Raw genomic sequence first — 24,411 nt, 5'->3', positions numbered from 1 at the left:
AATTCCTTATTGCTAAAAACCACATTCTTTCTATCCACATAATTTTACTGCACAACCTACCACATAATTCCACTACAAACAGCGTACATCCACTCCACTCCTAAAAATATTAGTAAAAAGATTTACATTTACAACACCAATAGCTCTAATTCTCACAAATGCGAGAACTATTACATTGCAAATGCTTCTTTAACTAGCTGTCACGTTTGCAGAGTGGTGGAGAAAGGGGGCTGGGCCTCCGACCAGCGCTCAGGAATTCCGCTGCATAGGACTTACAGGAGGTGCCCGGAGGGATTCTTGGCCCTAAAGTTCCTCAGGAGTATAGTGGACTTCCTCCTCCAACCAGTAGTGTGCCAGGAGGTGCGCTTGCAGAGTGGTGGAGAACATTGTATCTTGATGCCCCAGTGCGTGAAAGGCTATCTAAAGAAAGTGTTAAGCAGTGCAGATGATTCTGCTTTATGAGCAATTTCCTAACTGCACTAACATTTATTGTTTTGTTCTTTTATTTGTGAAGTGTCAGCATGATGTTGATCTGCAAGGTTTCTGGAGTGAAAATAGTCTATATGGTCCATTTAGAGCTCTGTGTCCCTCTGACTTGAACACCTTTCTGTGAAGAAAGTACTGTCAATATCGATGTAAACCGTTGAGTTTGGTGACCCTTGGTGAGAAGCAATGATTTGCCATTACCAGGGATCAGAGTCATGAAAAAAATCACCATTTCAAGTGAATGACACAATTTTACCCTCAAATGTGAGGTAGGCCAATCTTCTAATACATTGAAACTATTTTTTTCAAACTCTGAAATCCTTCTTAGATTACTTTTCCTTTATACTTTAACACTGTTTCTCTTTCTTTCAGCATGTTTCAGTCCTCCCAAGCAATAGGATTGTGAACCATAAGAAAGTAACATTTTTGTTGAGAGTTAAGTTTTTTCCCATTTCACAATATTGTGATTGGAATCTGTCAGTGATTGCAAATGGCATATGTTTGTGAACATTGCTTGAACTATTCCATTGTTACTAGTAACTGCATTAGTATTGTGTTTTCTACATTTGAAGCCTGGAGGGTTGCTATGTTTTTAATCCTTTAGTGATCATAAAAACTATGTAGTATTTATGCCCTTGGGCATTTGTTTTGCTACTGTATTGTGTTTCACCACTTTATACTTGTATGTTATGGTTTGTATGCATCATAGTGCTAGACCTGTCAGCCACAGGGTGGGCTTCCCCCCAACTTTTTGCCAACCCCGCCTCATCGTTGCTGGTATTAGGACTCTGTACATTTTACAACTGCTGACCAATGTGATGTGCTTGTACTCGCTCCTCTAAACATGGTAAAAATGGTCTATCCCAATTGGCATATTTAATTTACTTATAAGTACCCAGTAAAGTACCTGTGTCCGGGGTCTGCAAATTAAATGCTTTTGGTGGGACTTAAGCACTGATTGGGCCACCCACTTTAAACATGTCTCAGGTCAGCCATTGCATACCCCATGTGTGCAATTATAACCTGCCAAAATAAACATTTTGCCAGCCCCAAACCTTCCTTTTTAACACACATACGTCATCCCTAGGGAAGGCCCTGGACAGCCCAGATGGTAGGGTGTGATGCATTCAGAAAATAAGACATGTGCTTTCAAGTTTTACATGTCCTGGGAGTGAGAAGCTCTTACATTTGTTTTTCACTACTGCAAGGTCTATCTCTAACATAGAAAACCATTAGAGGTGCCTTATTACATTTGATAAGTGTCATTTCTAAAGGTTATACAATACCCAATTTGTTGTTGATGTGTCTGGAATCACATTTTTTAAATTCCACCTTATGGTGAAGTAGGAATTTAAATTGCCTTTCTGAAAATTCCACTTTTTGGAAAGTACACATTTTCTTGTCTGCAGCTTATCTCTAGTTACATGACTGGGTATGGTTGGCAGTTCAGATTTGTGTATTCCTCCTAGATAGCTTCACACAATGGGAGCTTAGGTTTGACTGGGTTGGCCATCACTGGCAGTGTGGGAGAGAGGAGTTGGACCCAACTTCACTAACTCCTGAATAGGCTGGGTCCTGTCTCCTAACAGAGGGTCAAATGACCCTGTATTGTCATGTCAGCCACCTTAGAGCCTGGGCAAGGGAGGCATAGCCTTACTTGCACTTCAACGCCATTGTCTAGAAGCTTCTCCCACCTTCCGGAATCAGGGAACCAGGGTATAGAAGATGGATCCAGACACTTCAGGACCTGTGGATACTCTGCCAGGAAGAACAACTGCTATGCTATTGAGGGACTGCCACTCTGTTGGACTGCACTTTGTTGGACTCCTGCTCGGCTGTTCTTAAGCTGCTGTGTGCTGCCCTCCTGACTGGGTGAGAATGACGTGATCTGCATCTCTTGAATGCCAAACCAAGAGTGGCTCCAAGGGCTAGTTGACAGGCCCACTGCTCTGTAGCCTCTGGGATACAACAGGCTTCCAGTAACCTTGCACCTGCTCCTCGCCTCTGTCATCTGTGAGTAGACCTTGCCAGGTGGTGCCTTGCCAGTCCTGGATCCTTGGAAGTGGGCTTAAGGTGCTACGCCAACCTCTGGATCCATTGGAACTAATGCATCTCCTCTGTCCTGTGGTACAAACCCAGGCAGAACCAATGCAACACCACTGCTGCATGGATTGTACCCATTACGAAGACTTGCATCACCGTTCCAGCCCGCATCTCCTTTGGAACGGCCACTTTGCGATGCATCCTCAGCGCAGGGCCTTGCATCTCCTGTCGACGGCAACCTCAACATCGACGCCAGACTCTACATCGAGAGCCAGAAGCTCTTTGGAATCAATCCAACGCCCGACTGCAAATCATATCCCCAACATGAACTTTGTATTGCAACAAGCCCCGTTGACGGGATCCTCAACATTGACGCAACAGGATCCTGCCCACAACCAACATATAGTTTTTGCTGTGCAACGCATTATCCACTATAATCCATGCAACACTGTCAAACCAGATAGATTTGTCTATCGGGCCTAACTGGGTCCTGTAGCTGGCTTGTGCTCCATCGTGGTCAGCCTGAACTGTGACTTTGTCCCAGTCTTGCGTGACTAGCTATACACAGTTGGAGCTTTATGCCTCGTGGCGCTATTTTCTTTAAAAACGTTAATGTTCTCTATCTCCGATTTTTTTTGTTTTGGTCTTGTTTTTTGATTAAAAAACACTCTAGTTTTCCAACTCTGTTGTGGGCTCCTTTTGTGGTGTGTTTTTACTGTCTTACTGTTTGAAGTGGTGCACAAAAACTTTACACATTGCCTCTTAAATTAAGCCTGACTGCTCAGTTCCAAGCTACCAGGAGGATAAGCACAGATTAATTTGGGGTTTGCTTTTGCCTTACCCGACAAGGATTGTGGTTGTTGCTTGACCAGGGCTCACACCCTAGCCAAATAACATCTCAATTTCTTACCCATTGTATGGACATCAGTGGATGGAACACTGCAATACCCATTTTCCAGCAAATAAGTCCCAAAGCCTTAGCACTATGAGCATGTTTCCGGTGCAAGAAGAAAGCTGCAGTACTATTCTGCTGCCAAGTCATATAATTGACTAGAGAGATAGCATAGAGAACCCACCACACTTCATCTGAACATGAGATGAATTCACCTTCCCACTGCCATATCACACAGTCAGTCGAAATTTCCCAAACAAACCACAGGATCATATCAAGTCTGTGTTGGGCAGGATAGGAGTTCCCCAGACGGTGAAAACAGTCTAAAGCAATGAACGTGGACCAAAGAAGCATACTAGAAATTACCTGTGAGCAACAGGCTTAGTGTGAGGGGGCTATGTTATGGGTACATGCTTCAGTATCCCCCACATACATCTCTAGAAAGCAAAATAAAGTGGAGACCAGGAGGCACAATGACAACAGTGACATTTAACTTCTCTCTTTCCCAGACAAATGGCCTATACTTAGGTTGGGCATGAACCCCTCAAGTTAGGGACGGTGTTGGTAGGGAGAAGGAGACCTGCAGCACCAAAGATGACTGTGACATCTATCTTTCCTCTTCCCCAGACAAATGGCCCATATCTGTGTTGGGAGAGAGACCCTCAAGATGGACGTAGGTATGGTGCTGATAGGAAGAATGAGAACTCAAAGTACATAGCGACTGTGATATCTAATTTTGCCATGGATGCAGACTGAAAACCTGGAAGGTTTTCCTATTTAATAATTCCCTTGGACAGGAACAGAAAATGCATATGAACTTTGAAGTCCAAAGATAAGCTATGATGCTGTTTCAATTATGAACCACTATCATTCCGCATCACATCCATGTTCTCAGAGTCTCTGTCATTCACAGTGTTCTATTTTACTATTTGATTTCAAGTTCCACAGTAAAAATTCACATCTTTACTGCAACTCTGATAATTGTGTTCTCCGGTACCTCAAGTCAACCCTAACCAGTCTCCATTTAGCTAGCCCTTCACAACTTGTCCTCAGCTTCCAGGAGAGTCAAGGAGGCTTTGTAGGTAAACTTCCCATGGCAGACTGAGTACGTGGTGCACCAGTTAGCAAAGAACAGCAGCACTCTTGCTATTAATAATACTTAGTTGTCTCTGCAAATGCAAGGACTATCTATTCATTCCAAAACAACGGCAAATTTGACCAACAACTTGGTTGCTTTGACAAAATTAGTTCATAAGGAAAAGTTAAGATACCATTAAAACCAACCATTCCATGAAAATGATATCATATTCCCAGGCAAATTTCAGGATTTTATTTTATTTTATGTGAACACTACAGAAACCCAGCTATTGGTCATACTGGTAGAGAAAGGTACATCACACCATGTTTGCCATCCCTTTATCATTTTTCATTTCTCATAAGAATCACTTTTTAAAATATATTAAGTTAGCAATGTATGTATATAAGCATGTGGTATTTCTATTGGGCAAACCTAGCCAAAAGCAGTGGAGTGCTGTACAGGGCAGAAAACAAGCACAAAGTTAAATACTATAGCAGAGGGAGCTGATTTGTGAATGGTGAATGCTTGGTGATGTAGTGTTCTTTAAAAAGGTGAGTCTTCAAGTCTTTCCTAAATTGAAAGTTGGAATGGTTCTGAAGGATATGAAGGATGCAGTTCAAGACCTTCTGTGTATAGATAGAAAAGGCCTGCTGCTTGATTTTCTTTTTTAAACATTTTAATCTGTGGGCTGACGGTGTTTGGCTGCAGGTGTGCAGGAGACCACCAAATATGGTGAGCTTGTCTGCTAAAAAGTTAGGTGCTGGCTTTGTAAATGAAACAATGTTTTCTACGAGGCGCTCTGTCTTGTGCCCTACTTAGTTACAAAATATTCCTGAATTTTCATCACTAAGTCACACTTGTCCATGGATAAATATTTGGCAAATAGTGAACTTAGGCTTTAGTGGGAAGTTATCCCATCCTTTCTGTGACAGAGCTTAAGAGCATTTTGCAAGCAGCCATCATTTGTCTTCTATTGGAGTGGCAGGATATTTTCTTCTTTCGCTCATAAACTTGGAATCCATTGCTATCTAATGTTGCAGGCATGGAAAACCATCTTCATTTAAAAAAAATGTACAAAGCATTGTCATATACAGACTAAAAACCGATTTAATTCATACATCTTTTTACACATAGAGTGTTAAGAGAGAAGCCCTAACAACTGAGGGCCAGATTTACTAAGTTGGCGCAACACAACGTTGTAAGGTAACTTGCTATTCTGCAATGTGTCAAATGGAGAAAGTAGAAATGCTCATCAAAATAGTAATACCTAGGCAACTGGAGGGTCCTGCTAGGTTATCAGGTACATACAAACATGGATAATAGAAACACAAAATTGTTGTAGAGTGAGGCAGTGTACAGAACAAGAAAGTGAATTAATAATGTCATATAAATCTTATTTATTTAACCAGTGTCATGGAGAATTTTCTGTAATTGTTAAAAAAGTTTTACAACAGGCATATACAAAATCAATCAATACACAGACTAATACATGGAAATTCAACATGTGTATCACAGTGAAAAACAAGTTACACAAAGTAAAATGATGCTTTTTTTTTTAATATAAAAAACAAAAACAACAACCAAGTGGATAAATGAGGAATCTCTTCGCGCGTTTCGGTGTTTACACACGCCCTCTTCGGGAGACCACTTGAAATTTCTGGAAATAAGGAAGGATAATATGCACCATGTTTTCTAAAATATTATGTATTCCTGCTCTCTGTGCTGGTGCACTTAGTGCTGCCTAGCGCCAATGCAGGCACCTTTTCACCATGGTGCAAGGGTGTCTGCATTACAGACAGGAATGTTTTTTTTTTGCAGGAATGGATACCTTTATGCACAAAAACATTCCTCAGAGGCATTTTTCACTAGCAAACATGGAAAGAGGAAATAACGAGAAATAAAAGTACTCCTCATATTCCTCTTTTGGGATGGCACAGCATTCTTACGCATTCCCAGAGTTACTATTCTTAGTAAATCGGAGAATGCACCAAATTCCATGAGTGGATACGTGGGAACGCCTAGACTTCACCCATGGTACGTCTACCCAAGGCAGAGTAACGCAAGTCAGCCCAGTCGCTGCCTGGTGGTACTCTAGAGTCACTAAGCCATGCAGAGCCACGAAAGGTGGCTTTGCGTTGCTCAGTAAATCTTACTTACGAGCTTGCGTTGACCTGCGTCGCGTTGCATGACGGAAGAGCAATGCAAGCCCTTAGTAAATCTGGGCCTGCGTCCTTTGCAAGAACCATCACTGAAAGTAACATTCTCGAGCCGAATAATTGTTGATTACACCTCCCCACTCCATGATACTCCCTTGTGTGCAATGTCAGTTTCATGATTCATAGAACACTACTGGTTTTCAAAAGGAATAGTAAACTATACAAAATAACGCAGATTTTAAGATGAATACTCTGGCAATAGGGTATTGATTGCCCCATAAAACACTCTCAAAAATAGGTTCAATGTATTTCAGCAACACCATGATCAATCAAACATCGCACGCTTGTATGAGCAGTGAGAGCCATGTTGAATATAAATAGGAAATGCTTGCAAGATCGGAAATCAAAAGCAGAAATGATTATTCGGATGCATGGTCAAAGCTATGTTTTCACAATGAAGGTGAGGATGATACGAGAACAGGAGCTGAAGGTGTTCGTACTGACCCTCTGATTACTGAACAGGGCAGCCATTGAGCTTAATTGTAGGAGATGCACAGGGCGCTAACAGAACCATTAGGGTAAAACATATGAATTGTTTTGCTGTTAACACAAGTAGTTCGCTGAAGTGGCTTCCGCGTATTCAAGGCGACCACGTTATTTCTATCAGTTAGGTCTTATTAGGGGATGGGATAAGAAGACAGACACAAACTGACAGTTTTCAAATGGTTGTACTATTAAATAACGAGGCCATGAATATCGTGAAGAACATATTGAAGACCAAAATATGGAAAGGTATATTGCCTGCATAATAAGTATAGATTAAATATTCTTAACTGCACATCTACGTACCTTAAAGCCATATATATATATATATATATATATATATATATATATATATATATATATATATATATATATATATATATATATATATATATATATACATATTGGAGTTAGGTATAGCAATTCTACAAAAGAAGTATAGATTTTCTATTCCTAACTGCACATCTAAGTACCTTAAAGCTATATATATATATATATATCGTACATATGCAGTTAGGTATAGTAATTCTACAAAAGGAGTATAGATTTACTATTCCTAACTTCACATGTACGTACCTTGAAGCTATATACATCGTACATATGGAGTTAGATATAGAAATTCTACAAAAGAAGTATAGATTTACTATTCCTACATTCTACAAAAGAAGTATAGATTTACTATTCCTAAATTCACATCTACATACCTTGAAGCTATATATATCCTACGTATGGAGTTAGATATAGAAATTCTACAAAAGAAGTATAGATTTACTATTCCTAATTGAACATCTTCGTATCATGAAGCTATATATATAAATCTTACACATGGTGTTAGGTACAATAATTCTACAAAAAAGTATAGATTTACTATACCTAATGTCGCATATATTTACCTTGAAGATATATATATATCGTACATATGCATTTAGGTCCAGTAATTCTATACTCTCCTTTCGATATTCTTATTCGATGTCTTACCTTCAATATTTGCCTCCATCGATATTCTGGCTTGGATATTTAGGCGCAGACCTAAGCGAACACATTCTGCAATCAAAGCTTCTTGAACAATTTCTGAAATCTCTGGTAGAAAACCTCATACAACCAAAAGCTGGCTATGGACGGTGACAGAGATTATTGATCATATCTAATTTTCGATCTTATGGTAGAGATAATACCATTTTGAGGAGAGAACCGCTTAGAAGGGAACCTAGGGGCATATTACCAACAACTAGCGATAATTTTTGTCTCTAACTTGTTTAGAGACAAAAATTATCGCCGCACATCGGCGATTTTTATCGCAGATAAACCTTGCTATTAGCAAGGTTTATCGCAAATGCGATAAAAAACGGCCGCTATGCATGAATATCGCTGAAAAGTCAGCGATATTCATGCATTATCGAGCAAATGCTCTTAGCCATGTTATCCACCTCCCATTGGATAACATGGCTAAGAACTGCTCAGGGCAGGTGTTAGCTTTTGGAGATATTCGCGCTTAGCGCGAATATCTCCAAAAGTTGGTAATAGGAGATAGCGATGTTAGGGACTGTTTCCAGTCGCTAACATCTTGGCACGCCCACTTTGCATGTCATTAGTGATAAATATCACTGACATGCAAAGCGGGGCCCAAGATGGTCGCTATCTCCTATTAGCTTTCGCTAACTGGTGTTAGCGACAGCTTGGTAATAGGGAGATAATTTTATCTCCGCTTTCTTGGCTTTTAAAGCCAAAAAAGCGGAGACAAACCCCCTTGATAATATGCCCCCTACTTCCTGCCTCCATTTCTTCTCATTCCTTAGCCATGTAAAGGCGGGTTGCCTGCTACAGCGATAAAGATGTCTTAGCTGATGCATTATCGAAGGTAATCTATAATAATAACAAATTGACCACACAGTGCAGAATAAATATGATCCGCATTCATTCCTGATGGCATTGTGAATAACCCACTGGCGCGGCCGTTCCATGTGATTAACCACCTCTCACCGAATTATAATTTAAAAAAGGCATGAATAAATGCAATCCCTTTTTATCAAGGCAACTTTATTTAGCAAGCTGTTTACCTTTCTGCAAAGGCTCATTACCCAGAAAAACAAAGAATGAAGTTGATTAATGTGCTCTAAGTGTGATGTTCAAATTGTAATTTTCATATACGTAAATGGATGCTTCTGCTGTATTTTGTTTGATAATTTACAGAGTTAGCACCATCAAAACCACTAATCAGCTTCTCTTTATGATGACAGCTGCAGCAGAGACTTGTAGAATGCTAATTCCCATTACGAGCCAGCTCTAGACCAGGGCTGCACGCGTTTCACATTTTTTTTAGCTTCGGGGTGGAAGCAAAGGCAGAAAATGCCTTTCTTGTACGGAGTGAGCAAGGAGACAAACCACAAGTGGTGGCTACACAAACGATGGGGGCAGTCAGTGCCTGTATTGACATGGGAGCTCAATTTCTTTAAATGCTTTACGTTATTTGCTTCTACTCGGTTCTGCAAGAAAAATACATGTTTTAGAAAATATTGTAAAGAAACATCAGAGATGTGAAATGAACATTGCAAATTGAGACTTGCTCCCAAAATCACGCCTTCTAATTCATTTTCTCCTAATTCCGCCATCATACAGTCGAGAGAAAAGTAATGCATTTTGAAAATACAAAACGCAGGGGAAGGAAGTAAGATTAGCACACTGGCCTTTTGTGTCTGAACCGGGCTTACATCAGAACGTGTAATATCATGCTGGGCCACATCCTTTCAAATTGGCTTACTTTCCAGAGCAGCTCTAACTCTGGCTGAATGACAGCATTAGTTGGTGCTAATTTGGAATTTTCATGCTCGGGTGCCAGTGTTAATGTTTTATGCTAGTGCAAATGTTAAGTATCCAATGAGAAGGCCTGAATATATTAACACGATGCCTCTGTGCATAACTATGAGGAGATTACATGAATTCTGCTGCAGGTATTATTTTTTTATGTTCAATTCTAAAAAAAAAAAACATTATTGCTGCCGAAATGGAGGCTGTACATCCCATCAATATTGTTATGATTATATGAATTCCAGGCAGTGGCGTGTTTGCATTTTATCATTGCCAAAACAGGATGCCAACATAAAAAAGGAAATGTATTATTTTTATATTTCAGAAGCTAAAGATGAATATTATTACTGGATGCTGTAATTAGCGTTGAGGCGTCTTGAAAACGACTCATCGTGTGGCAAGAGGCATATTGTGTTGTGAAGTACAGCTCTGGGGAGAAGATCCACACAGCATTAGGAAATCTGGCAAATCACCATTTATCTACAATGGAAGTTAATGTAATTGTATTAGATTTTATGAAGGTACTTGGGGTTTTGTTGATTTAAACTGTACAAATAGATCACAGAGGGATTTGAAACAAGATTATCATGCTCAACACAGGCACAAATAAAACCCTGGTGCAGTACATAGGGTTAGGATTAGACTGGAACTTCATGCAATTAAAAATACTGTCATATTGATCAGTAAAAAAGATTACGGGGCCTATTCACAAACTGTATTTTGCAGTATGTTTTATAGTACTACAATCAAACTGCAAATGCTGTTCTCAAACCTAGATTTACACCTCAGTTTTCTATCTTTTTCTGTTCAGAGATCTCTACCCAGCATGATGAGTCTGCACACACGTAAATATATGTTTTAGTAGTAAATGTTGTAAGAGTAGGGGGAGTACCTGGGAAAGCGAGAAATTGGGAGTGCTTTCTACTAAAGGTAAAGGGAATAGTGAGATCTTAAGGGAGAGTTACGGCAAGGGTTTAGGATGTTGGGTACTCAACCACCAAAGAGCAAGCACATTGCTATTAACAGACTGCAATTTTAAAGTTACTACAGCCATAAAGGGACTCAAAACATGAGTACATTATTAGTAAATCCACCCCTATCCTGGTGGAACTCCAATGGCTCTCCTTGCCTTTATGCTCCCCTTTCAAGCAGGTTGCAATATTTAGAAATCCATCACGGCCAACTCCCCTTACTATCTTGCAGACAAGCTCACCATCTCTGATGGCTTTTGGCCCACCCACTGCCAGAACACCATCAGATTGAAGAAAAAGTATGAAAATTATACAAACAGAGAAACAGGCAATATTATGCACCAGGATCTGGGACAACATCTTTGTATCCTTCACACTGTTCCAATGCTGTCCCTATTTAGGAATGAATAGAAGACGCACTCGTTTACAGAACACTACGTCACAATACACCAATAGCCCACAAACAAGCTAATTCTCCTATCACATGTGGATGTTTTGCTGGTCTTTGACTCTGTACAGTGCTCTTTTCCCTTTGTGCTAGGTTTGTGCTATAGAACTATTTTATACTTATTTTAATACATAAACTAGTATTTATGCATATTATGAATGTGTTTCATATAGATATTAAATTGCAGCCTTCTGTAAAGTAAACACACGGTATACTTGAAGGTGTCACTTTATTTCAAGTTGTATACGACACACCGGTAGGAAAGAGCGCTCCGGTCACCGGCTTACAATCAATGCCGTTAAACTGTAAACACAACTGTCAGATAGCTCTCCGACGTAACGCAGGCAAATGCCAAGAGTCGTGCGGCAGGGATGGGGGCAAAAGAGGGACAAAAGGCAAACGGAGAAAGTGCCAACGTAACACATCTCCTTCTGAAGGGAGGAAAGAAAAGGGAAGAGAAAAGAACATATAACTGTAAGTCAAACAAAACATCTCAGTACTCTATGGGTCAGTTCACAAGGTAGCAAGTCGCCTCTGGTAACTGGTTTCATCCTCGTTGACATCATCTGGGGAGAGTCCAACTGCGGACTTTTGGTTGTTTTTAGTTCTAGAACAACTGGTGGTGTTGCTGTCAACACAGTCTGTATTCCATACTGGCCCACACTAAGTCCTGTCCATCCTCCACGTGGATGAATGAATTTCACAGGAGGACTAGACAGAGTCCTATGATCCGCTGAACATGTGCACTCTGAAAAACTCTACGTGCAACTAGTTAGCTCCCGAGTACACTTCTGAGTGTGAACTTTGTAGGTGTTTGAGTGTGACCTTTTCCTCATTCCCTGACTCTTTATAGTATAACCCTCCTTTGTTTCATGTGGGCCTACGCTGAGTTCTGTTCATTTCCCAACGTGGATGAATGAACTTCACATAAGGACTCGCAGAGTCTTCTGATCCACTGTACTCGAGCCGACCCACAAATCCAGTATGCATGTAGTCAATTTCTAAGTTTACCACATGATGTGGGCATGGGACGGGTTTGTGTGCCATCTTATTCTCTTCCTCCGATTCCTCATAGGTCAACCCGCCTCGGCAATCCATTTCGGTATTGTGTTCCTGTCTGTTATTACTCGTACCAACTTCTCCATCTCGGTGAGAGATAACAGCCTTAGGATCCTTCTTCTTGGGATATTTCCAGGACCATAATACGCTGCGTCTGCGCCTACTTATACATCTGGTTTCCCTCGCATTTTCACCATCAGTGTTAGGTTTAACGTCAGGTCTCTTGTTGTACTCTGTACCAATGCCACTTGTACTCTCCTTTCCAATAAATCCTCCTCCTTCAATACGTGCCACATCAAAGACCTGTCCTTCTTCCAATTTCATCAAGTGAGTTCTGCATGAGAATGTGGTTGAGTCATCTGTGTCTCTTAACTCATATTCTCTCCGGCATTCTATAAGCACCCTGTTCTTCCCTAATTGAACTTTGGGGTGTGGACATTGTACGTGTTTGTGTGCCTCCTTACTTTCCTTCTCTGACACTTCTCTATATAACCAGTCATAGTACTCTCCTTGCATGTTACATTTTAACTCAACCAGACACTGACCATCTTCCTCTTCTTGGTCAATGTCATCAGCATATTTCTTTCTTGTCATAGTTTTTGACGCATTCAGTGCAGCAGAGCGCCATGCTTCCCCATCTTTGAGGCAGTTTCCATTGCAAAAGTCCACCTCTTCCATCGTAGATTGTGATACCATACACGTTCCTTTATAAGTAAGTTCACTTTTGTCTACCACATCTTCTTCACTGATCTTTTCCTTGTAATCTCCGCTAATATTATCTACCACATCTTTTCACAATAATGTATTTTGTTTTTGTACGGATCCGTCATTTGCTGCTTCATTTGTCCATTCATTACTCCATGCAGCCTTTGTCCATCCAACATTTGCCTTAGATGGTGGTGTTCTCTCACTTGACATCTCCAACCTTGTAATTGGTCTACTGTTGTTTATTGCCAGCCTACTCACAGGTTCTGTACCGTTGGGATTCATCATTATTTTTTATTTCTTTTGCTCTTCCCACCCCAGTACAGAGGTCCCTTCTTCTGAAATATACACTTTACTCCATGTACTTCTCTTCATGTAACTCAATTTCGCCACTCTACATCCAATTACGTTAATTTTTTCTCCCGTGTATGTCATCAAGGACGTGTCAGCTTCTTCTAATTCATTTCCAAGTGTTACTTCTAATTTAGTCTTCCATATACTTTTGCTTATCACTGTACAATGCGACCCTGAATCAATGATAAAGTCAATTTCTACTCCTCCTATGTCAATGGTACACTTAGGTTTGGTTTCACTTTTGTTCTCTTCCATATTGCAATCACCATCTTCCTCGTAAAAATTTTTCCTTTTTGCATTGACATTCATTTTTTGTTTGTAATGATCACCTATTCCATCCATAAAATCCTCAAATACATTCCTGTTTGCTCCCTTATTGACTTTCACTTCAATGTTACAGTTTACTCTTTGTTCATCGGCTCCTAAACTGTGTAAGAATATTTCTACCTTCTCCTCTGGTTTTAATGGTTCTTCCTCTTCCTCAAATTTTTCCACTTCCATTTTGTGATCTTCATCCTCCCTGTATACTACGTTCCTTTTTGTATTGACCTTCATTACTTGCTTATAATGTTCATCTAAAACATCCATTACATTTTCAAATGCATTCCTGTCTGCACCCTCACTGACTTCCTTTTCTATGTTATAGTACACTTTTTGTCCACTGGCTCCTAAACTGTGTAACAATATTTCTACCTTCTCCTCTGGTTTTAATGGTTCTTCCTCCTCGTCAAATATGGATATATAATTGTTAAAATATTCCTTCCACTCCTCCCATTCAGCAATATTAGTACCATCTCCTTCCATAAATGGCTCCGGTGGCGGTAAATTATACATTTTGTTTTTATCCATGTTAACTTTGCAATAAATTCCAACTTTTATATTAGTTATTCAATCGTACAGTTACAACTTACTGTTATATATGTTCAATAAAATTTCACTGGTTGTATTACTCTTTACACCTTATATAACTACACTTCCTAAATTTTAAATTCACTTGCTGGGTTACTTACAAAATGTTATAATCTTCTTTTTTCCTCCTGCTATCGTGCAAAGCTTCAATTCAAATCACTAGTTATTCTTTTTATCTTCGTTCTATTACTGTGTGCCTCTGCTCATTATTCCTTCATCGCAAGGTGGCGCCATTCACTTCAACTCGTTGCACAGCTGTTCGCGCCACACGCTGAGGAGATTTCCACGCTCCTTTGTCATTCAAACGGGGTTTAAGAGAATTAATCGCGTTTGCAGCTCCTTTCACTGCTCCTCCTCCCGGCATACAGGGCTCACGCTTTTCAATAGTTTCACAACGCGGTGACATTTTTACTCAAAATGGCCCCTTGACGCCTGTATGTAATCAATTTCTTTTTTTAAATTTAAGTTGAAGTTATGAGGAGAAACACGCTTCACACGCATGCGTAGTTTCAGATCAATTTCAAACGCAGTGTCAGAGATTTTACTTCGTTCCCTTCACCGCTCACATCTCCTCACCCAGCTTAAAGGGCTCACCTTATGAACTTGCGCAGATTCCAGTGTAAATCAACTTGGGTCTTACTTTCCTGTATTTTTTTAATTTCATGAGAACGCCCAAAGTTCAATTAGAATTCACCGGTCATATTTAATCCGCTCCAAGTCCAAGGAAAATTATTTCAACTCACTCATATTTCAAAATTGCCGGAATTCACGTTGGAGATGTAACTTCGTTCCTTGCCCTGCTCACATCTCCACACCTGGCTTCAAGGGCTCACCTCATGAACTTGCGCAGATTCAGTGTTCATCATCTTGGGTCTTACTTTTCTGTACTATTTCAATTTCACGAGAACGCCCAAAGTTTAATCTGAATTCACTGGTCTCATATAATCCGCGAACAGTCCAAGGGAAATTATTTCAACTCACTCATATATCAAAATTCCCGGAAATAACGGTTGCTGCTCTTTTTCCTCAACTTAGTAATGCTTCGTGTTAGGGAATACACTCTTCACGATACCGTCGTGCACTTTGTCACGTCATATAAAATATTCCTCAAGTTGTGGGTTCTCTGGTGTGCCGTCCTCGTCGCCAAATTTGTAAAGTAAACACACGGTATTCTTGAAGGTGTCACTTTATTTCAAGTTATATACGACACACTGGTAGGAAAGAGCGCTCCGGTCACCGGCTTACAATCAATGCCGTTAAACTGTAAACACAACTGTCAGATAGCTTCTGACGTAACGCATGCAAATGCCAAGAGTCGCGCGGCAGGGACGGGGGCAAAAGAGGGACAAAAGGCAAACTGAGAAAGTGCCAACGTAACACCTTCACGTCTTTTAAGGGCCGGGCAGTGTTGTTTAAAGGTGAGTTTGGCTTCTACAGACAGCCTGTGGAGTTTTTCTGCTTTGCTAGGTTATTTATTGTTTTCATTAAGATTCTAGAAGAGACATACTTCTGCTTTTTGTGTTATTTAAATTCTGTTAATCTGATAAGACTGCAGGTCATTGTGCAAGGCACTGCATAATCAGGGGGGTGGGAGGTAGTTCCCAAGTGGTACCAGCATCTCTAGAGTCAATTGCAGGGGAGAAACTAAGCTATTTTTTAGGAGTAGGTGTGGACCAATATCCAAGGCTTTAGTTTTAAGCTATTTGCACTCATCCAATGGTCTATTGGCAAGAGGCAATTGTTAATTTGTTTTCATCCACAGCAGACTATCTTTTGGCTTTAGCAACTATAAAGCAAAGCTTTTATAGGGATTAGTGCCATTGTGCTATTAGTAGCAATTGGTAAAGATAGCATCAATTAGTGTTGATCTGTCTAAAGAATTCAATATGAAAATGTAATTGCTCAGTATTAAAATCCAAAGGCTATTTAAAGAAAATTATTGCTAAAAACACAGACCTTTATTGTTTCAACTGGTTGAAATTTCTTAAAAAGAGAAAGGCTGGATGATCAGCCACAGTTCTAAATTATGCAAATGCCAGCAATACAAAAACAAAAAGAAGGCCCCATTAGTCGTTGTTGCTGTACTTAGTCCTATCGGCAGGGTCATCCCAGATTTGTTTTGCCTTCTACCCTCCAGTTTTTGCTCACTTTGTTTTTGTTGGACTTAGGACTCTGCAGACTTTACCACTGCTAACCAGAGCTAAAGTTATTGTGCTCTCTTCTTTAAACATGGTAAAATTGGCTTCCCCATTGCACATTTAATTTACTTATAAACCTCTATTAAAGTGATACAACATGATTCCAGAACATGTAAATTAGATGCTACTAGTAGGCCTGCAGCACGTATTGTGTCACCCACTTAAGTAGCCACTAAAACCTATCCCACTTCTTCCATTGAAGCAGTTTGAAACTGATAATTTGATTTAGGCAGATACTCCTCTTGCCAAGCCTGAACTCACTTTTTATTACTTATACGTCACCCCTAAGGTAGACCCTAGTCAGCCCATAGGGCAGGATGCACTGTAATTAAAAGTTGGACTTGTAGTTTTAAGTTTTACATGTCCTTATTTGTTTTTCACTACTGTGAGGCCTACCTCTAACATAGGATAACATTGGGTTATCTTATTACATTTAGTAAGTGTCAACCTTTCTTTGGGAACTAGTAAAAATGTCATGTTTGGTCTTTAAAGAAAGTGTATTTAAAATCCTCTTTAATAGTAAAGTTGAATTGTAAAGCCACAGTTCTGAAAATACCACTTTTAGAAAGTTGGCTTTTTTGTGTCCTAACCATTTGGTGCCCGCAGCCATTTCATTAAGCTGCGTTTCGCTCAGTTGTATGTTGCTTGTTGGTTGCCGCGCGGGGACACTCTTGAGTAGCTGTGCACATTACAAATGCCAATAACATAACATAAAATGACATGTGCTGGGTCACACAATTATATGTAGTTTGCAGCTGGCAGTTTAGTTTTGTATTCCTCCCAGATAGTGTTACAAAGCGGGACTGGGTGATGGCATGATGAGGAATCCTGACAGGATGGGGGGTAGACTAGCTGTCACCTACTACACATGCGCTTGGAAGGAGCTGTCTCAGCACCCTCACAAAGGACTTTACACATTGTCACCCAAGACATCCTGGGACCCAGGCAGGGAGAGGAAGGAAATTCCCAAACCAGATGTGGGTGGGAATGTATACAGTTCTTCTACTTCAAAGCTGGCCCTAATTATAAATACTGGACCAAGAGCCCAACTCTTCAGAACACTCCTGGAACTGTGAATACGACAAAGGAAGGACAACCATCCTGCCATAGGACTGCCCTGCTGCTGAAGGCCTTCCCTGCTGTCAGAGAAGAAGTCTGAACCTTCTCTTTTCATCCCAGGCTACCTGAGTGACTCCAAGGGTCAGTTGGCTGACCTCCTATATTGAGCGACAGAGACACCACAAACACCAGAGGCCTCTCTGCAACTACCTAGCTGACCTGCTGCAACTGGCCCTGCCTGACCTGCATCTGGATCTTGCTGAGCCCTCCTGGCCTCTGCAAAGAGTGAGTCCTTGATACCTAAGAGGCCCCTCCCCAGGTACGGGGCCCTTGGTTAGCATCAAGTTCACTCCTCTGGACACACAGGAAAAATCCTAATGTTGTGGGCTGCTCGCAACTACGAATACGAGCATTTGCACAGAGATCTTACCGCCCGCAATGACCACCAATCTGAAACTTTGGTGGGCCCGACTCTTCACTCAACAGCAATCAAAACCACAACGCGAGATCTGCAATTTGTGCTACAGCACCAAAAACTACAGCTGAGGCCGTCTGTGACAGCCGGCCTTCTGTTCATGCTACAGCGAAGTCCCTCTGTGACGCTCACCCAGCCAGATATAAAGGCTTGCTGTACCACCCTATAGGAACTTGGGGGTCTGTTAAAATTTTGGCTTATGGTATTAGTACCTTCAACATGAAAGAGTACTTTACCCCTACCATGCCAAGGATACTCCGCCCACCAGCTTTAAAGATGTCAGTCATCCTAGCGGACATTTCCTGCATTTACAGGAACCACCTTCATGGTGAACATTGTGGTTGGCGGAAATTGTACTCCCTCCTCATTGTGACCGAGTATGCTTTCACCAACATCCCAATGAGGCACTTGGGGCCCTACCAGAGGACCTAAATGTGTATGCTTCTGCCCCCTGAATCTCACAATGCAACCGAATTATAAAGAGTGCAGTTTTCCTTGAATGTCTCCTTTTGCTGAACGTGCAATAGAATAATGACAAAAAAAATATGCCAATGAAGGGTGATGTTGATGAAACTCAATATTTCAGCGTTCAGTGCATCTATTGTATGTTAGGGAAAACACTGAAGACACTTGAATATAGGTATTATCTGTTACTGGTAAAATGAAATAATCTCTTATATGGACAGGAAACAGCACTTTATCCAGCTTTTTTGCTGTTTTTTTGTTGTTGAAAAGAATTCATTGCAGGTGGTGGATGCAGACAGAGGAATTGAAAATGTAAAAAATGATGTTCAATAATAAGCACTACTGAATAATAGAATGGGGTTACGTTTTTAATAAGTTTTTGCCATCTCTGATACCTGTTAGATTTTAACAAAACAAATGTCTTTTTCATCAGTTCCTACATCACAATGATGAACCCATACTTAAGGACTGTATTTTATTTTGGCTGGATTTGTGTAGTGCTATAGACCCCTGACAAGGTGCTAATCCACAGTAGCTGACATGTAACATGCTACCCAATATGGGACTGCTTTGGTAAAAAGCTTGGAATATGGTTTTTGGTTGTGATACATTCTGCACTGCAGTATTCTGAGAGAATCCTCTGTACTCCTTTTGTAGGCTATTCTTTGTTAAAGATCCATAAAGAATAATGCAGTCTTTATGCATTTTGGATGCAAAAATTATGTATCCTGCTGAGACGTTGAAGGTGGATATTGTTTGGTTTTCAATGCAGGAATTGTAATGTGCCCAGATCTGGGTTTTGCAACTTTGTTTCTCTACTCGTAGAACAAGTGAATCAGATGCCAAGAGATATACCTTCGGTTTTGTTTAGTAAGAGAGCAAAGGCTGGAGATTGTAATTGCAGGTTTAAGTAGGGTTTGAGGAGTTAGTAGAGGAAAATGTGTCTTTATTTTTAAGCAGGTGGAGGGGTTGTCAGAGGCAAGGGAGCAAATTTGAAAATGAGTATTATTGAGAAGAGGCAGGGAAGAGTTAATAGACAATGAAAATGAGAAAAGGCAGCTGTAATGGGGAGATGGAATGGGTTTGAATAAATAGATGGTGACAGGGGGCCATTAGTCAGAAGGATGGGGGGAATGAGACTGGGGGTCTATTTCTACTGCATTTGCCATCTTGGGTAAGCAGTAGGATATTAAAATATATTCTTAAATTCCCAAAAGAAGATGGTAAAGGTGATGCTTTAAGAGTGCTGATTAGTAAGAGAGTGTGACAGAAGAAGTATTGTTTAGCTGTAGTGGTGGGTTCCAGGGATTGGAGGTAGGGGTGGATGGACACACTATGGGGTCGATTACAATGCCATCCACAAAGGCATTGAATGGGACTCATATTCAGCAAATCCGATTCGGAACCTATGTTTCCGACCGAATCGAACACCTTTCCGGATGACCAATTACAATGCAAGGAAACTGCTCAGGCTGTCTGAATCAGTTCTGAGTGGCATTCGGGCAGCCAGAGTCATTTGGAGCTGAATCGTACAGCTCTATGGATACGGTTTCCGAACGAGCGATTACGATGACTGATTCAGACAGCCATTCCGATTCTGTCTTCCCGACACAAAATGTCTGTTAGAATCTGATTTTGGTGACCCGTAGCAGGTTTCCCTTCACCCATAGGCCTCCGTTTGGGGCCTTGGTGGAACCCAAGGGGCCTCTTTTACCAGCCATGCACCATGGGGTGCCCATCATAGGGTGCATGTTTTTCCAAGGGCAAGGGAGTTACACACTAAAGATAATCCCTTCTCACCCCCTTGGTAGCTTGGCACAAGCAGTCAGTACTATCCAAGAGGCAATGTGTAAAGCGTTTGGCAACAAACACACACAACAGCAACATACTAGCATACTGCTATAGAAACTCCACACAAGGGTATATAAAACATTGCCTTTGTATTACTCAAAAACACATTAGAATCATAATTACACAATATACACTGTGCCAACTGGCACCAGGTAGAAATTTGCAGAGGATTATATAAATGACAGAGCCAATCAGGCCACTGTCAGAACCATAACTCAGCACAAGTAGTAAATGTAAAACACAACCAGTAACTACTGGCACAATAATTACCTCAGTATTACAACACATTAGCATTTGGTATAGACCTCATTATGAATAAATCACAATCATAAACATATTATGCATTCTCATTAGGCATAAACTACACAAGGCATCCACATTAGGCATAAACCAAATTATGCATTAGCATTAGCCATAACCACATTATGTATCACATTAGGCCTAAGCACAGTATGCCTCCACATTAGGTATAGATCCTTAAGCAGCAGTGATCCTCAGTGCACCCATAGGCATATTACCCCTCAGTGTTTTTGCTCTCCCAAATCAGGACACTCTCCAGTGGTAGTCCCGCCCTGGGCTCACCCCATGATGCCCTTTTTCAAGTGAGGGTTTTCCCAACTCTGTGCCCCTCCACGAGGCTTCTGCTAGCCTCTTGGTTGCAGTGGCAGCAAGACCAAATGCCCGTAATGTGAGGGAGAGGTGGGGTGCAATTCACCCTGGTCTCCTCAACAAATGCCCCTGATGCTAGGACTCTCGTGGGGTGGGGAGGCAGATGCCCACTGCCACCCAGGGCAGCTGCTCTACACGTAGGGAAAGGTGCAAAACAGGCACTACCAGTATCTCGGGAGCCCCCTTCACTGCAGATCTTCCGGTGTAACTCCCAGGCACCAACCAGATGCTGTCTCAGCTCCACTCACCAGGGCTTCTCTTGACTCCTTCAGTCTTCCTTTGGTTGCACCAGCACAGGGGTGTCTTCTCTCCTTGCGCTGCCTGTACACCTGCGGCTTCCTGGCCACAGACCAGATGGGCTCCTGAGGTTCTTCTTCTTGCGGTCAGGGCACCTCCCACAAGCAGGCTCCAGCCACCTTGCTTCCGGGCCCCCTCTCCGTCCTGCTAGAAGGCCCTGCCCAACTTCAGGCCTCAGCGCTGCCTCACTTCTTCATTGGCTTCCCTTGGCCAGCCCGGCCTACAACCATGTGAGATCAAGCTTCCTCCGGCTCCGCCCACAGTCAGGCGGGCATTTGCCTGACTTCCTAGAGCAACGTTTATGCAACTTTTAGGTGGGCAACAAGGAACGAGAACTTGTACAAAAAGCACTACGGGGTGCAAACACCACACTTTACCCTGACACCAACACTGCGGGGTAGTCTCCTGCTGACGGTGTTTTTAGCTTGGGGGCCAGCCCATTCGGCCCCGGGCATAATTTCAGCCCTCTGCTCGGTGTCTTCCTGCACCACAGGCAAGGTGACCGTTCCCTTGCGAGTCCACGCAGAACTTTTCCAACGCACAGGGAAAGCAAGCGGAAAAGTCTAAATCGCTCCTCCCATTCAGCACGAGTGAACCCACCCTTTTGGGAACTGATGTTTGCAGTGCTCTCAAAGCATGGTGATAAGGATCCACCAAAGCACTCCACCTGCCCTTACTATTCCAGGACCAAAGGCCGGGAGTGTGAAGTGCTTCATCAGCACTTGGGCTGCTCCAGTACAGGGTGGACAGTACCCTCATGCTGGATCCTTTGGAGAGTACTGAGGGCCAGCACACCCAAGGCTTAGTAGTAGAGGGGGGAGTCATTCCAGCTCCCCAGCAGACAGCAGGTCAGTCCATGTGGGGGTTCCTCCTCACACTGCAGTCCATACAGAGTCTTAGTACCCGGCAGGTCCCAAGTAAGCACACAGCGCCCCTTCATGGGGTCACAGCCAGCCCCAATACTTATACCCCTAGTGTTTTTGTTCTCCCCCTTCCACAGGGGCTCTGCGTCAGATCCAAACCAGTTCTGGGGGCATTCACACCATTTTCTAGCGGTGCACCACCACCCCCTTTGTCAATGTAGGCCCTGGCCCCTGACACACCACAGGGGGGCAGAGCCAGCATTGTGGAAATTAGGCACTGTCCCATTCAGTCCCTGGGGCTACTACTCCCACCACTCCCAATGCAGATTGACCTATTCAGCCTAGTGCTGATTCACCCAGCCCCTGTCAATCCAGAGCCAGACATGCAATACACACTAGGCAGGCAGACACATAGCACACAGAAATGACAACTTCTAAAAGTGGCACTTCTAAAATAGGTATAATAAATCTGTGCACACCATTACTTAGCATTTAATATCACTATTCGAAACATACCAAACTTGACCACACTGCTTCTCTCATATCAGGAATTACCACGAAACACTTATCAGGGAATGCCCAATGCATTCCTATGGGAGGGCAGCCTCATAGCAGTGAGAAACCAAAATGGCTGTTTGTCACTACCAGGCCATGTCACACAGTTAAGGTACACGTCCTACCTTCTACCTACAATGCTCCCTGCCCATAGGGCTGGGTAGGGCCTACCTTAGGGGAGACTGACATGTAGTAAAAGGGGGGTCACAGACAAGGCAAACACTTTACGTGCCACATCACAGCAGCAGTAACACTGCTCGTACAGGCCCTGCCATGGCAGAGGCTTGAGACAGGTTTGAAAGGCTACTTTGGTGGGTGGCGCAATCAGTGCTGCAAGCCCACCTGTAGCATTTAATTTACCAGCCCCGGGTATATGAGATACAACTTTACAAGGGACTGACAGGTAAATTAAATATGCCAAACAGGTGTAGACCAATCTTACCATGTTTACCACAGAGGCATACGCACTTTACACTGAACAGCAGTGCTAAAGTGCCCAGAGTCCTAAAACCATCAACACCATGTCAGAAAAAAGGGTATGAGGAAGGAAAAAAAAAGTTCAGGGATGACCCTGCAAAAAGGGCCAAGTCCAAAAACTCCTTTTTGCAATGGGAGCCTGTGTTCTCGTTCGGAAATCAATGTGAGTCCGACCGAACGATGTAGGAAGCATCGTAATTGGTCGGTCAGAAACGATTCCAAAACCGATTCCATCAGAAGAGTTTCCAGTTGGCATTGTAATCGACCCCTCTGTGTGTAATGTGGGGTTAGAGACTGGAGAGCCGTTAGTTGTTAAGAAATAAACTGCTGTTTTGAGATTGCAAAAGAAAAGCAGTATGGAGCATAGGCCTAAAATAAGCGAATGGGTGGGTTGGAAGAGAAAATTGTTACTTAGAAACTATAAAGTAGAGGTGTTTAAAAATGCATGTGAAGGACAGTGAAAGGTAAGTGTAGGTGGAAAGGATAGCTGATGATGGGTGATTAGGAGCAGAGGTTGTTTATCTGAAAGGGGTGGTGGATGAGATTTATGAAAGGAAAGGGTGTACAGAAAAATTGAAGTCCAAAATACTTGGGTAGGGTAGTGGGAGTACAGCAGAAGTGGTGGGTGGTGGAGGGAGGGAACAAGGTTATCTGAGTTAGTGAATTGGAAGGAGGCATCGAAGGGAAGGATGACTAAGGGTAGGGGAGCTATAGGAGTTAAACTAATGGGAGACACGAAAGAAGGATAATACATGAAAATAGGCCAGCATGCAAGTACAGTGTGACCTCATCCAGAGCTGCTCCCTGGCACTTGACATCACTGAGTAGGTAGTAGTTTAAGAGCTCAGTTTCATGTAATTGAAGTGCTTTGTTTTTGCTTGGTGTTTATTTCACATGAACTCTGATGCAGCAGCAGTTGCTTTGAGATTCAGTGCTGTGTGGGCTTCTACTTCCTTGGTAAATCAAACAAAGGTGTACCTTGTCATTACTGACCTGTGAAGGTTGATTTTATTTGTGTTTTATTAGTTATATCAGGTGCAGCTGAACTTAATA

Source organism: Lissotriton vulgaris, chromosome 8 (genome assembly GCF_964263255.1).
Source record: "Lissotriton vulgaris chromosome 8, aLisVul1.2, whole genome shotgun sequence".
Classification (NCBI taxonomy): domain Eukaryota; kingdom Metazoa; phylum Chordata; class Amphibia; order Caudata; family Salamandridae; genus Lissotriton; species Lissotriton vulgaris.
This window is presented reverse-complemented; position numbering follows the sequence as displayed.